Source organism: Notolepis coatsorum (assembly GCF_963971535.1).
Source record: "Notolepis coatsorum genome assembly, chromosome: 1".
In the NCBI taxonomy this organism is placed as follows: domain Eukaryota; kingdom Metazoa; phylum Chordata; class Actinopteri; order Aulopiformes; family Paralepididae; genus Notolepis; species Notolepis coatsorum.
In genome coordinates this window covers 304,467,381-304,480,430 of record NC_140165.1, presented here as the reverse complement: position 1 = coordinate 304,480,430, position 13,050 = coordinate 304,467,381, and positions in this window count along the sequence as shown.

Genomic DNA, 13,050 nt, shown 5'->3' with positions numbered 1-13,050 from the left:
ATCTGATAGAGCTACAGCACATCTATAGCGTGTTTCTCCTCAAATACAGACACAGGCCTACTGCACTACATTAGAGCTTACATTTTCAATATAGGTCCTTAACTAAACATGAACAAAACATGAATAAATGCGGAAATGAATATCTACAGATCATGGAAGAATAATCCATTCTGATTTATTAATGACAAATAGATATTTGGACTACTGGTGCTCTCATGTTAACATAGCGTATTGTAGATATGAATAGCTGTATTTATATGGCACGTGTCAAGCAAGACCAACACAAAGTGCTTTACAATGGAATGATAACATAGATTGTTTTCAGTATAGGTGGCCCCAGTGTGAATTGCCAAGCAATCTACCCATTGAATACCCATGAATTTATCAGTTATCAGTTATTCTATGAAATGGGTGCCATTTCTGTCCGCAACCTTTTCCTGAGGTGCAGAAGGCACATGTGCCAAAGTGTGTTTCCAAAGTTTAAAGCTATTCATGCAAGTGTTCTAAAATACTATTCTTAAAGTATAACATCAGTACATGGCCATTTCCACATGTTATTGTGGGCTTGGGCGATATAGAAATCCCCCTACTGACAATATTGTTTTAAGAAAAACAACAATAAATTATATTATCTTCCAAAAAAAGCAGATTTCCTTATTTTGAAAGATTCTGACTGGAAGTCTTATTGTTGACTCTTGATTATGGCATTTGCATTATTTCGCTAACGGGAACATCTTTCCCAAGTTTTCCCCAACAATATATATGGTCAGAAAGTAAGCTCACATAATGTAAGTCAGTGTTGTAGTCGAGTCAATAAATCTCGAGGCCAAGTCAAGTCTCAAGTCCCCAGTGTTCGAGTCCGAGTTGAGTCTGAGTCACCAAAGAAGAGCCCGAGTCGAGTCCGAGTCGAGTCCCCATTACCCGAGTCCGAGTCCAAGTCCAAGTCATCAAGGTTGAGTCCACTCCACTCTGGCAGTCAAAGAGCTGATATACATTTGTGACACAATAGCCAAACAAATGCACTAGTCATCAATATCTTATGCCAAATGATTAGGGCCTATTACAAAAAAAAATAAAAATGTATTTATCACAAGTCCGAGTCCTCCTCTGCCCCTTCCGAGTCCGAATGCAGTCAATGCTCGAGTCCAAGTCCGAGTCAGAGTCATCAGTGCTCAAGTCCAAGTCGAGTCACGAGACCTGAAAATCATGATTCGGAGTCCTGGACTCGAGTACTACAACACTGATGTAAGTACGCTTTTTTGACAGGCTACAACCATGCGGTGACGCAAGAGAGAAAGGGAAAGAGAGAGACTGACTTATAGTCACAAGGTGACTCCAAGGTCACTGTCAGGCTTATCCGATCCAGTTCACCACCTCGGACAGCGCCAGCCGACACAGGCGCTGCAGACTGGGAGCTGTGTGGCTCTAGCTGTGAGTTCTGTGCATCCAGGGGATCAAGACAGCACTGCTAGCTGTCCACTCACAGCTCCCAGTCTACAGAGTCTGCGTCAGCTGGCGCTGTCCGAGGTGCTGAACGGAAACTCTGGCGGATGCTTGGCCACTGGGCACTCGTTATAAAAACAGCACCAGAACTGCTGCCTCACTGTGACCTTTAGGGAAATATATTTTTGTCTTTAACAGAGGAATTTCGTTTTTTTGTATTGGGTTTGGGTCCAAAACACGTGATTCAGGATTCATGCATGGTCATTTAATTTTTTTCGGGGCGATTGAAGCTCTAATCTGAATGCATATTGTACACAAAAAGATGATAATGAACTGATCCATGACAATCTATTTGGTATAAAGTGATATATATATATTAGTGCTGTCAATCGATTAAAATATTTAACTCGATTAATCGCATGATTCTCCATAGTTAACTCGCGATTAATCGCAAATTAATCAATTTTTTCCCCCCCTTCCTTAAACAGATCTTTTTCAATAGTTTTAATACTCTTATCAACATGCGAGTCAACAAATGCTTGCTTTATGCAGGCATTTAACACAAAAGGATGACCCTCATGCATTGCAAATTTGCATCATATTCAAAACAGAGTGATGCACAAAATAACTTAAAAGAAAATAATAATTTAAAACAATGAATAAAGTGTGCATGAAATAATAGGGGAAAGAAAACGTTAGGAACTTGTTACTCTCTCTCTCACACACACACTCTCCCAGCTCTCTTTCTCTCTTGCCCCTTCCTCATCTCTCTCACCCCCCTCTCTCTCTATATCTCACACACACACACACACACACACACACACACACACACACACACACACACACACACACACACACACACACACACACACACACACACACACACACACACACACACACACACACACACACACACACACACACACACACACACACACACACACATTTACATTACATTTACATTTAGTCATTTAGCTGACGCTTTTATCCAAAGCGACTTACAAGTTCTGTGCGACAAGACAGCAAGAAGGGTATAACTCTATCAGCTGAGTAACAATGTTCATCAAAGTGTTGCGTGTTACAGTGTAGGTTAGTTTATTAGGACAAGTGCATGACATTAAGGTTAGTCAGGGTTAGATTTTTTTTTGTTTTTTTTTTTTTATCATTTCAGATAATGGTTGAAGAAGTGAGTCTTTAGTCGACGGCGAAAGATTGGACGGGATTCGGCTGTCCTAACTGGGGTGGGTAGTTCATTCCACCATTGTGGGGCAAGGACTGAGAATAGGCGGCTTCTCTTTGATGACCCTCCGGGAGCTTGGATAGGAGTAGATCTGAGGCGGCCAGAAGACGCAGAGCGTAAGGGTCTTGAGGGTGTGTAGTTAGAGACCATTGACCGGAGGTAGGCGGGAGCGGTTCCCTTTGCCGCACGGTATGCTAGGTCGAGGGCCTTGAAGTGGATACGTGCAGCAATGGGGAGCCAGTGCAGGTCCCTAAGAAGTGGGGTGACATGGGCTGACTTCGGTAGGTTTGAGATCAGGCGGGCCGCTGCATTTTGAATGAGTTGAAGAGGCTTGGTGGCAGTGGCCGGGAGGCCAGCTAGCAGTGCGTTGCAGTAGTCGAGGCGGGAGATGACTGTTGATTGGACGAGGAGTTGGGTGGCTTCTTTTGTCAGGAAGGGGCGTAGGAAGGGGCGCAGGAAGGGGCGTATCCTACACACACACACACACACACTTTTCTTAAAAGTTAATCGTGAGTTAAAAAAAATAGTGGCGTTAATAGAATCGGGCGATAATGCGTTAATACCGCGTTAACTTTGACAGCCTTAATATATATATATATATATTTGATTGAAGAGCTAGTTGCACTGTTTCCTTTACACATATACAAAAGATGTACAGTATATACACTTGTCCAAGCAAAATCGCTGCCTTCCACAACAGACCTGTACACGGCAAAAGAGATACATGGAAAATAAATCTCCACCATAGAGACCTATAGCTTTTATTTTCTATAAAAGAAAACAAAAGAAACACCAACTTAAACAAATCCTCCCCTCACCCAAAAATAAATAAATAAAGGAAGTGAGTGCAGTGCAGTGATTTCCGTTAAGCCCTGTCTCTACTGGCCAGGATCCAGCTGTACTGTGGCTCCATGTGGCTCCATTGTATACAAGAAATAACCCCAACCCAACCCAACTGCATGCTGTTAGACCCTGGCTAGCCCCAACCAGACCCAACTGCATGCTGTTAGACCCTGGCTAGCCCCAACCAGACCCAACTGCATGCTGTTAGACCCTGGCTAGCCCCAACCAGACCCAACTGCATGCTGTTAGACCCTGGCTAGCCCCAACCAGACCCAAGTGCATGCTGTTAGACCCTGGCTAGCCCCAACCAGACCCAACTGCATGCCAGACCCTGGCTAGCCCCAACCAGACCCAACTGCATGCTGTTAGACCATGGCTAGCCCCAACCAGACCCAAGTGCATGCTGTTAGACCCTGGCTAGCCCCAACCAGACCCAACTGCATGCTGTTAGACCATGGCTAGCCCCAACCAGACCCAACTGCATGCCAGACCCTGGCTAGCCCCAACCAGACCCAACATAAACGATGGAGACATCATGTACCACTCTTAAAATAATTCATAAAAGAGTCCCAGATGTCATTAACCCTTTCACTACCACACTGGTAGGCGGCACGGTGGTGTAGTTGTTAACACTGTCGCCGCACAGCTAGAAGGTCCAGAGTTCGATTCCCGCTTGGGGACCAGGTTTCCACGTTGCCAGGTACCCAGGTGGGGTTATCTAAAGGGCCTTTCTGTGTGGAGTTTGCATGTTCTCCCCATGCTCGCAAGGGTTTCCCCTCTCGATAAGATAAACCCAATGGAAAAACATGCACAACAGATTGCTAACGCTGTCGCGTCCCTGATGAAGACGGACAGGAGCACTTGGATTGGTCCCCGGGGCGCGGCCCCACGCCGCAGCCCTTATCTGCTCCGGGCTGCCCTTGGGGGGGGGGGGGAAGGACGATGGGATGGGTCAAGCGCAGAGACTCAATTTCATTGGCGACCCAAAAAAGATTGCTGTGTGTGCCGCCCATCACATGTGTGTGTGTGACTGCATGATGAATAAAGACTTCTTCAAAAGTCCAGTTTATTATTACAAGCGCATGACAAAGACATTTACTGTAATTCTTATAATTATCTTATCAAACTAAATTATGGTTAGGCAATATGAATCAAACATAAGCTTAGAATATGTTTGTTAACAGAGGGAAGCTCAGAAGGAGCTTCTATCCCCAGGCCATCAGGATGCTCAATGACAATAACACTATGTAACAAACCATCAAATACAATCACAGCACACACATCCACACGCACACTCACTTTAAATAAACAACTCACTGTAGCACCCACTTTAGACACTTTAACACACTTTATATTTATATTATTGGTAAAGAGATTTGCACTACAACTCATACCTCATTGCACCTTACCCTAAGTTGTACCTCATCCCATTTCTGCATTGTACTTTGTACTTTATATTGTATTGTAACTCAGTTTAAAAAAAAATCTACTCTGTATTGTATATTGTATATATGTCTATTGAACACTTTTGTTTTGAACACTTTTGTTTACACTTGTTACGTACTTTTGACTTCTATCTTTTACTTATCTATTTTATTTGTATCCAGCACACTCTCAGGAGCAGAACAGGAAAAAGCATTTCATATAAAAGTATTCTGTATTTATTTTTGTATGACAACTAATAAAGAAACTTGAAACTTGAAACTTGAGATGTGAGGGCCCTGCCTTTGTAAACAACACAAATGTAACTTTTCAGGACGCTTTCTGGCTTCAAACGGTGTTTCCTGGGATCCAGTATTCCTCTGAGGACAATTTGTTGATTCAGTTATGAAAATATAACTTGTCAGAGAAATTATTCACTTCTCTGACAAAACTACATGGTGTACCCTTAATCAGGAATGATCTAAAAGAGATGTTTATAATAAACATCAGTCGTTTTTAGTCATTTTAATTGGGAAATGTTTTATCTTATATCTTTAACGACATTCCTACCAAATCCAAATCTTGGGAGTACCTCAAAAACTACCATTATTTTCTGTCAAAGGCTTGACAGGCTTCTAGTGATAATATAGCAGTATCTTTCATACAACAGTAGGCTATAATTTTTGCACCTCGGACAGCGCTGGCTCACACAGACTCTGCAGACTGGGAGCTGTGTGGCTCTCGCTGTCTGTGCTGCCGGATGGACAGCTAGCGGTGCTTCAAGGGGATCAAGACGACACCGTCCATTCAGCACAGACAGCCAGAGCCACACAACTCCCAGTCCGCAGAGTCTGTGTGAGCCGGCGCTGTCCGAGGTGCTGAACTGGAGCAAGCGGTGCCTCTCTCTAATTCCTCTCTCTGCTGGCACACTCAAGACAGGGATCAGGCAGCCTACCATGGCCCACTCAGGAATTAACTACCGGAGAACAGAAAACCTGGCATCCGCTATAAGTCAATGTTCGTATCTGAACCTGACCCGATTCAAGCCGGGGGGGGGGGGGGGGGGGGTTGAGAAATTGCAGCCTTGCCAGACCCAAACCCATGGCCAGACCCAAAATTATTCTGGCCGAGAGTCATCAAAGCTCTAGTGTGTAAGCAACCATCTAATGTTGCATCTCTGCAGAGCCTTGTCTTCAACTGTAGCAAACAATTTGAGATTTGTTTGACCCGAGATCGATAGAATTTAATGTTTTGTGCAACATATCTCAAAGCAAATTATTGTATTATGTAACACGGCGTTGACACATATCTCTCTAATCAATACTTTTCTCAATTTAGATTAGATTTAGATGGAGTCTGATTCTTCTGAAGTGACACAACAGACACATAAAAATCATTCCTGATGTTTATTATAAACATCTCTTTTAAATCATTCCTGATTAAAGGTGCACTTTGTAGTTTTGTCAGAGAAGTGTATAATTTCTCTGACAAGTTATATTTTCATAACTGAATAAACAAACTGGAATACAGGGGATCCCAGGAACACTGTTTGAAGCCAGAAAGCGACCGGAAAAGTAAAATTGTTGTTGTTTACTATGGCAGGGCCCGCAATTCTCTTCTAAGCTTATGTTTGATTCATATTGCCTAACAATTATTTCGTTTTTATGTACGATAAGATAGAATAATTATAAGAATTACAGTAAATGTCTTTGGCAGGCTCTGCAACAAACCCCCCTCCTCCAAAACTGCATAGTGTTAACCTTCGGTATAGTGGTAGTGAAATAACAGACACGTACATTTATTATAAAGATTTACTTTAAATCGTTCCTGATGTTTTCTACACAAAGCCCTGGTTAATGGTTACATTACATCCATGGAATTCTTCATCAGAGTGGCGTCAGCAATCGGGAAGGTCATGTTATGCATAATTAAATGATTACATGTGGTGTTTTGAAGCCAAACCCCTTTATCCATACATAGTTCTAACAGATGAGCCAAAAAAGCCTCTCTGACTGCAGTTATCTGTTGGCTGCCCTAATGAACAGAATAATCAGGACAATACACCATCCTCTTAATAATATGTCAACTATAGCTGCCTCTTTCAGCCATGCTGCGAGACCTTTTGTAGAGCTCTGTGCTAGTAGTAATTGAAGGTATTTCCAAACACTGCAGTGCCAACATGGAATCAATTACATATAGAAAATCCTAAACATTATTATTATTATTATTATTATTATTATTATTATTATTATTATTATTATTATTATTATTATTATTATTATTATTATTATTATTATTATTATTATTATTATTATTATTATTATTATTATTATTATTATTATTATTATTATTATTATTATTATTATTATTATTATTATTATTATTATTATTTTAGCAAAGCTATGATCAGATAAAAAAAACTATTTTGTCTTGTGATACAGTATGCTTTTAACTTTCTCATGACCTTAAAACTATAAATCGTTAACTAGCTACAGATTGTCAAGATTAGCCAAGCAGAAAGACTCACAATAAACAGCAGCACTAAGGTTATTATTAACAATCTAGAATCTAATCCATCAAATTGCGTATAGATAATTGTGATGAATCGTGTGGATTTTGACACCCAGAATAGAAATTAAATCATGATAAATCCCAAAGATTCCAACCCCATCCATTAATTCATCCATATTGTGTCAGACATGTCAGACATAAACATTAAGTTTAGCAAGTTTAGGTAGAATACTAACACACCAGGTCAGCTTGACCTGGTCACACACCAACCTTTCTGACACCATTAATAAATGCCAAATGGGGTTGTACTAGGTTATTAACTAAACAAATCATTGCAGAGAGATTGAAATGTCTTGGGATTGAAATATTCGCCACTATTAGCCAGACAGTAAAGTATAACTACTCCAGCTTGGGTGACAGGATTACGAATGATTTCAACAGGTGGTCCAAATAAAAAAACTCATTACAGGCACGTGCCTCAATAATTAAGATGCATGTTTTACCCAGAATTAACTTTATCAGCTCCATGCTACCAGTGATGTACCCGAACGCGTTCAATGAACGATCGTTCATGAACGCGTTCGTATTTTGGGCGAACGTGAACTGAACGTACTGATTATCCGCTAAATGAACGTTATTGAGAACGCGTTCATTATCAGCGCTGTATAACGGCGTTCAAACGTGCGTTCATTCTTAGCACTCTATTATAACGGCGTTCAAAGATGTGCCAGATTTCATATGCATTTCAGCCGAAAACCCAGTTAAAACACTGTAAACAGGCTTCAAATGTATGCGGAAAAACCACCCGATCTGGCAATGCGCCTGTCACCCCTGGCTACGTCATCAGACTCATCACAACAAGCAGTGGAACAGAGGAATCTGCGAGCATTATCATGGACGAAGCCGAGAGCTGCAGCAGCACTCGCTCAGAGTCAGACTCTACCTCTAGACGTCAGCGTATGAGCATTTAAAAGAGTTTAACGTTAAAGTCAGTACTGACTCAGACGGAAACAATCTAACGTTTGTCTGTAAACTTTGTCCACCCGTTTTGAAGAAGCAAGTTCGTACATCGACGTCGAGTCGTCGACAGCAACATTGAGAATATGCAAACGTCCTGTTTTAGTTTTCATAATAAAGACAATTCAAGCAAAGTTTTTCCTCATGTTTTTGAAAATATACTGTAGAGATGAAAGCTGCAGCTACTAGTGTGGACTGAATGGGCGACAGCAAAGCGTTATGGAAATGCCAGTATTCCGATTGCTGTCTGTGGTTCAATCATAAATAATAGCTTGCAGCAACGTATTGAAAAAAGAACTAACAAAATGGGCCGTTCAATATCTCCTTTATGTTCGAAATGTCAAACAGACCTGGGTACCTACAGTCTATCACTACTTTTGGGACTTTCTGGGGCCAAGTGATTGATTGATTGAACACTTTATTAACAGATTGCAGAATGGGTACAGTACAGTACAGCTCAGTCATATATGTTATGATGAATTGAAAATGGGGGACCCTGATGTAAACAAGACGAAAGTCTTTCTCTGGTCTGCATCCCCTTAACAATTGTATATGAGCTGTACTGTACTGTATCCATTCTGCAATATGTTAATAAACTTTTCAATCAATCAATCAATCAATCAATCAATCAAACATACAATTGTTAAGGGGATGCAGACCAGAGAAAGACTTTCGTCTTGTTTACATCAGGGTCCCCCATTTTCAATTCATCATAACATGACATACATGACATACAGATAGACAGTACTGCTACATCTATACATTTATGACATACCAGATTTGCAAATACAGTACTGTTTGTGATACAAAAAGAGTCCAGAAAAGAGAGTATATACATTTGACGTAGAAACTGTACATTGGAGGAGGTTGGGTAGGTGGGGGGGGGGGGGGACACACACACACTGTACATTGGAGGTGGGGGGGGGGGGGGGGGGGGGGGGGGGTTGGGTAGGAGGGGTGACACCCTTTACAATTCAAACTATTTGATAAACTTCTACTTCCAGCCCGGAAATGCATTCTGATAAACTGGATTAAGGATAAGCCTCCATTTTTACAAATGTGGTATAGAGAGATCTTCGGTGTGCTACCCCATGAAAGACACTGTGCAATGCATAGAGGCAACAACGCTTCCTTTCAGGAGGTGTGGGCCCCACTATTAGACTATTTTCCTGCTGAAATTTCTCGGATCCTTCTAAAGGCCCAGTGCCCCATTGTATGGACAGACCTAGGATAGGAAAAAATAAATATATGTATGTCTACATGTGAATGGGCTCGAGGCAAGTGCAATACTGTTGGACTTGAGTTCCGTGGCTACAAAGCAACAGATGGCGATGTACAAACATGAAGGCCATTTTCAACCAATGAGAAAGGTGAACCGTCACTCACATCCTGTTAGAAAAAGTATATGACGCCATTGTTGTTGTCGTTAGCTTACATGCTAACGTTAATGGCAGCGACCATAGCATTGTGGCTAGGCTAGCTATCATCACTTAGTAGAGCTATAAACAACGTTATTTAACATTGCAGAATGGGTACAATTACAATACGGCTCAATACAAACAATTGTTAAGGGGCCCAGGGGGTCTAGACTGTTGTAGTTTGGTCAAATCAAGCAAATTTACATCATGCTCCAAAAAAAGAAAAAAGAAAATCTGCCGAGCGATGTGGAGCGGGGAGCGGGGAGCACTCGATTCAAGGTGAGCGGTGAGTGAGCAGAGAGCGACTTGGGGGCGGGGTCAACATGAGCGATTAGCGGAACAAGCCGTATAGAGCGAAGAGCGGATTTCTCGCCCGCGCCGATCCGCTCACGGGCCCTGATGGAGGGTGCTCAGGAGGTCCACTATACAGTAAGGGGTTAAGTCCTACTCCTTACATAGAATTTAAGTGGCGACTTATTTAATTTATACTCTGTTTTATTATTTTGTTAGTCCAATTTATTATCATTTTGTGTTATTATTATACTGTTATTGTCATGTGAAGTCCTGTCTATTATTGTTGTTTATAATTATTATTACTGTATTGTGTTGTGTCTTGTCTTGTTTTTGAAAAAAAAGAGAAAATGAATAAAGATTTGATCGGAAAAAAAAGAAAATCATAGCAGAGCAACTGTTTATAATATAATTACAATCTACACTAAGTAAGTAAATTCACGCACACATGACACACACACACACACACACACACACACACACACACACACACACACACACACACACACACACACACACACACACACACACACACACACACACACACACACACACACACACACACACACACACACACACACACACACACACACACACACACACACACACACACACACACACACACACACACACTACATCAGGGAGAAATGGTTCTTGGTCAGAAAACACAATGTGAACATAAAGATAAGCACAAAACTGTCCAGTCTGTTTGACGAACATTGTTACTTAGCTGCCAGAGCTGTACCCTTCCTGCTGACCTGTTTCTGACTTGATGGCCACTTTGTATAAAAGCGGCACCGGTGTATGCTTTTTAAAATAAAATGTATAAAGAAATAAAACACATTTAGTTCCATTTCGCACATCACACAATTTTCTTTTTTGATGGAGGAGAGAGACGCTGTTGACTTTTGTAAATGGATCCAGGTTTTTTAAGGAAGCCCAATGGCAGATGGCATCATATCTGCCATAATGACCTTTCAAGCTATCAAGGTCCACGCGCAAGGGTTGCCCCCTTTCTCCTCTATTGTTATTTTTTTGTTGTTTTTATTATCTTTTTCCCCCTCCTTCTTTTTCCGATTTTCTCCCATCCCACCCTTCCTGGTTGTTGCGCACTCCCCCCTACTGTTGGTCCGAGAGGCCGGAGACTGTCACATGCTTTCCTCCGACGCATGTGCAGCCTGCCGGCAGCCAGCCTGGCCGCGCAGATTCTCACTGGGAGAGTGTAACGTGTGGGAGGCCGCACTACCTCTCTCCAGATCCTACCCTTGCTGAGCAGGCGCCCCGTCCGAACTGTAGGGGTCGCTGTCCACAACGCCCAGGACCCACCCACCCTCTAATACTGCCAATCGTATTAGTGTGAACGGCCAGCCAAGCTGGTGACAACGCCCGGAGCTGGATTCGAACACGCGAACCCAGCATCTCCGGCGTTGGTGACGAACGCAATCTCCGCTACGCCACCTGACCGCTTCTCCTCTGTTGTTAACACTGGCTATTGAGCCACTTGCCATCTGTGTCAAAACCCCACCCAGTAATCAGAGGAATGGGACGTTGAAAATGGGCTGGCTCTTTACGCTGACAACATAGTGCTGTTCATGAAATAATTGTCTCAGTCCCTGCCGTGCCAGGCGTGCCAGCCTCCCTGGAGCTGATCAGAGGCCATGCCAGCCTCCCTGGAGCTGATCAGAGGCTTTGGTGAGTTTTCAGGATACAAGATGAATAACAACAAATCTAATATTATTTTCCTAAAATAATCGTAAAGACTCACTCCACCTGTCAATACCATTTTCCATAATTAGGACTTAGTCCCATCAAACTATGACCCAATAACCAATAGCCTCAGTAACAGAATATATTAATAGATGGACATTGCTTCCTATGACCTTACTTGGCCACATTAATATGATCAAAATGAACCAAAACTTCTATATCTATTTATTTTTTTCCAGATAGAGTGCAGAAAGAATGCAGCACAACATCCCCTCTGCCCCGGAATCTCAACCTGTATTCTGACTCTCCTAAGAACACAAAAAAAACACATTTAAAACACAGTGGAGATCTTGTTTAAAGCACAGAAATACTTTGATTCAGATACACAACTCTCTCGCTTTTCCCATATATGGGGTAATAGAAGCTTAATACCAGGGACTCGTGGCCTGGGGTTCAAGACATGGGCAGACAAAGGTAAAAGCATGCATATGTATGATAATGATGAAGTGCTTCCGACTTTCAAGAACCTACGTAAAAATATTACATACCGTTAAAAAACCTTTTTAAAGTACTTACAGATAAGGAGCTATATGTCAAAGACCAAAGGTGACTCAGTCCAAATGCCACCTCTTTCTGCTTTGGAAAAGATGATGGTACATTACTCTAATGGCGAATACATTTGTTAGGATGTTAGGAGTAAAAGATTAGCTTGGTGTAATGATTTAAATATGGAGATAAGAATTGATTTAAACTACGTCAGTACAAGTGGATAACGCATACCTATATCACCCCATCTCTACTCCATTGTCTTGATGCCAATATTCCAATGTGTAAAATGTAAGGTGGAGAAAGGCACATTGTTACACACTGCTTCTTGGGAGTGCCCAAGTATCGTGGACCTTTGGATGGATGTACATGATATATTATCACAAAATCGTATCTGTGAAGGTTTAACAGTATGTCCACAGCTGTGCTTCCTACGTCTGTCCCCTGACGGACTGAATATTAATAAGAACAAGAAGACACCTCGTCTTCTCCAAGCCAAACACACAATTGCACTCTTTTTGGAAAGGTCCAGACAAACCAGATACCAGTCAATGATTCAGGAACTTATCTAACCGTTTTGCTTTAGAGAAATGTATTTTTGCTGTCAAAGGA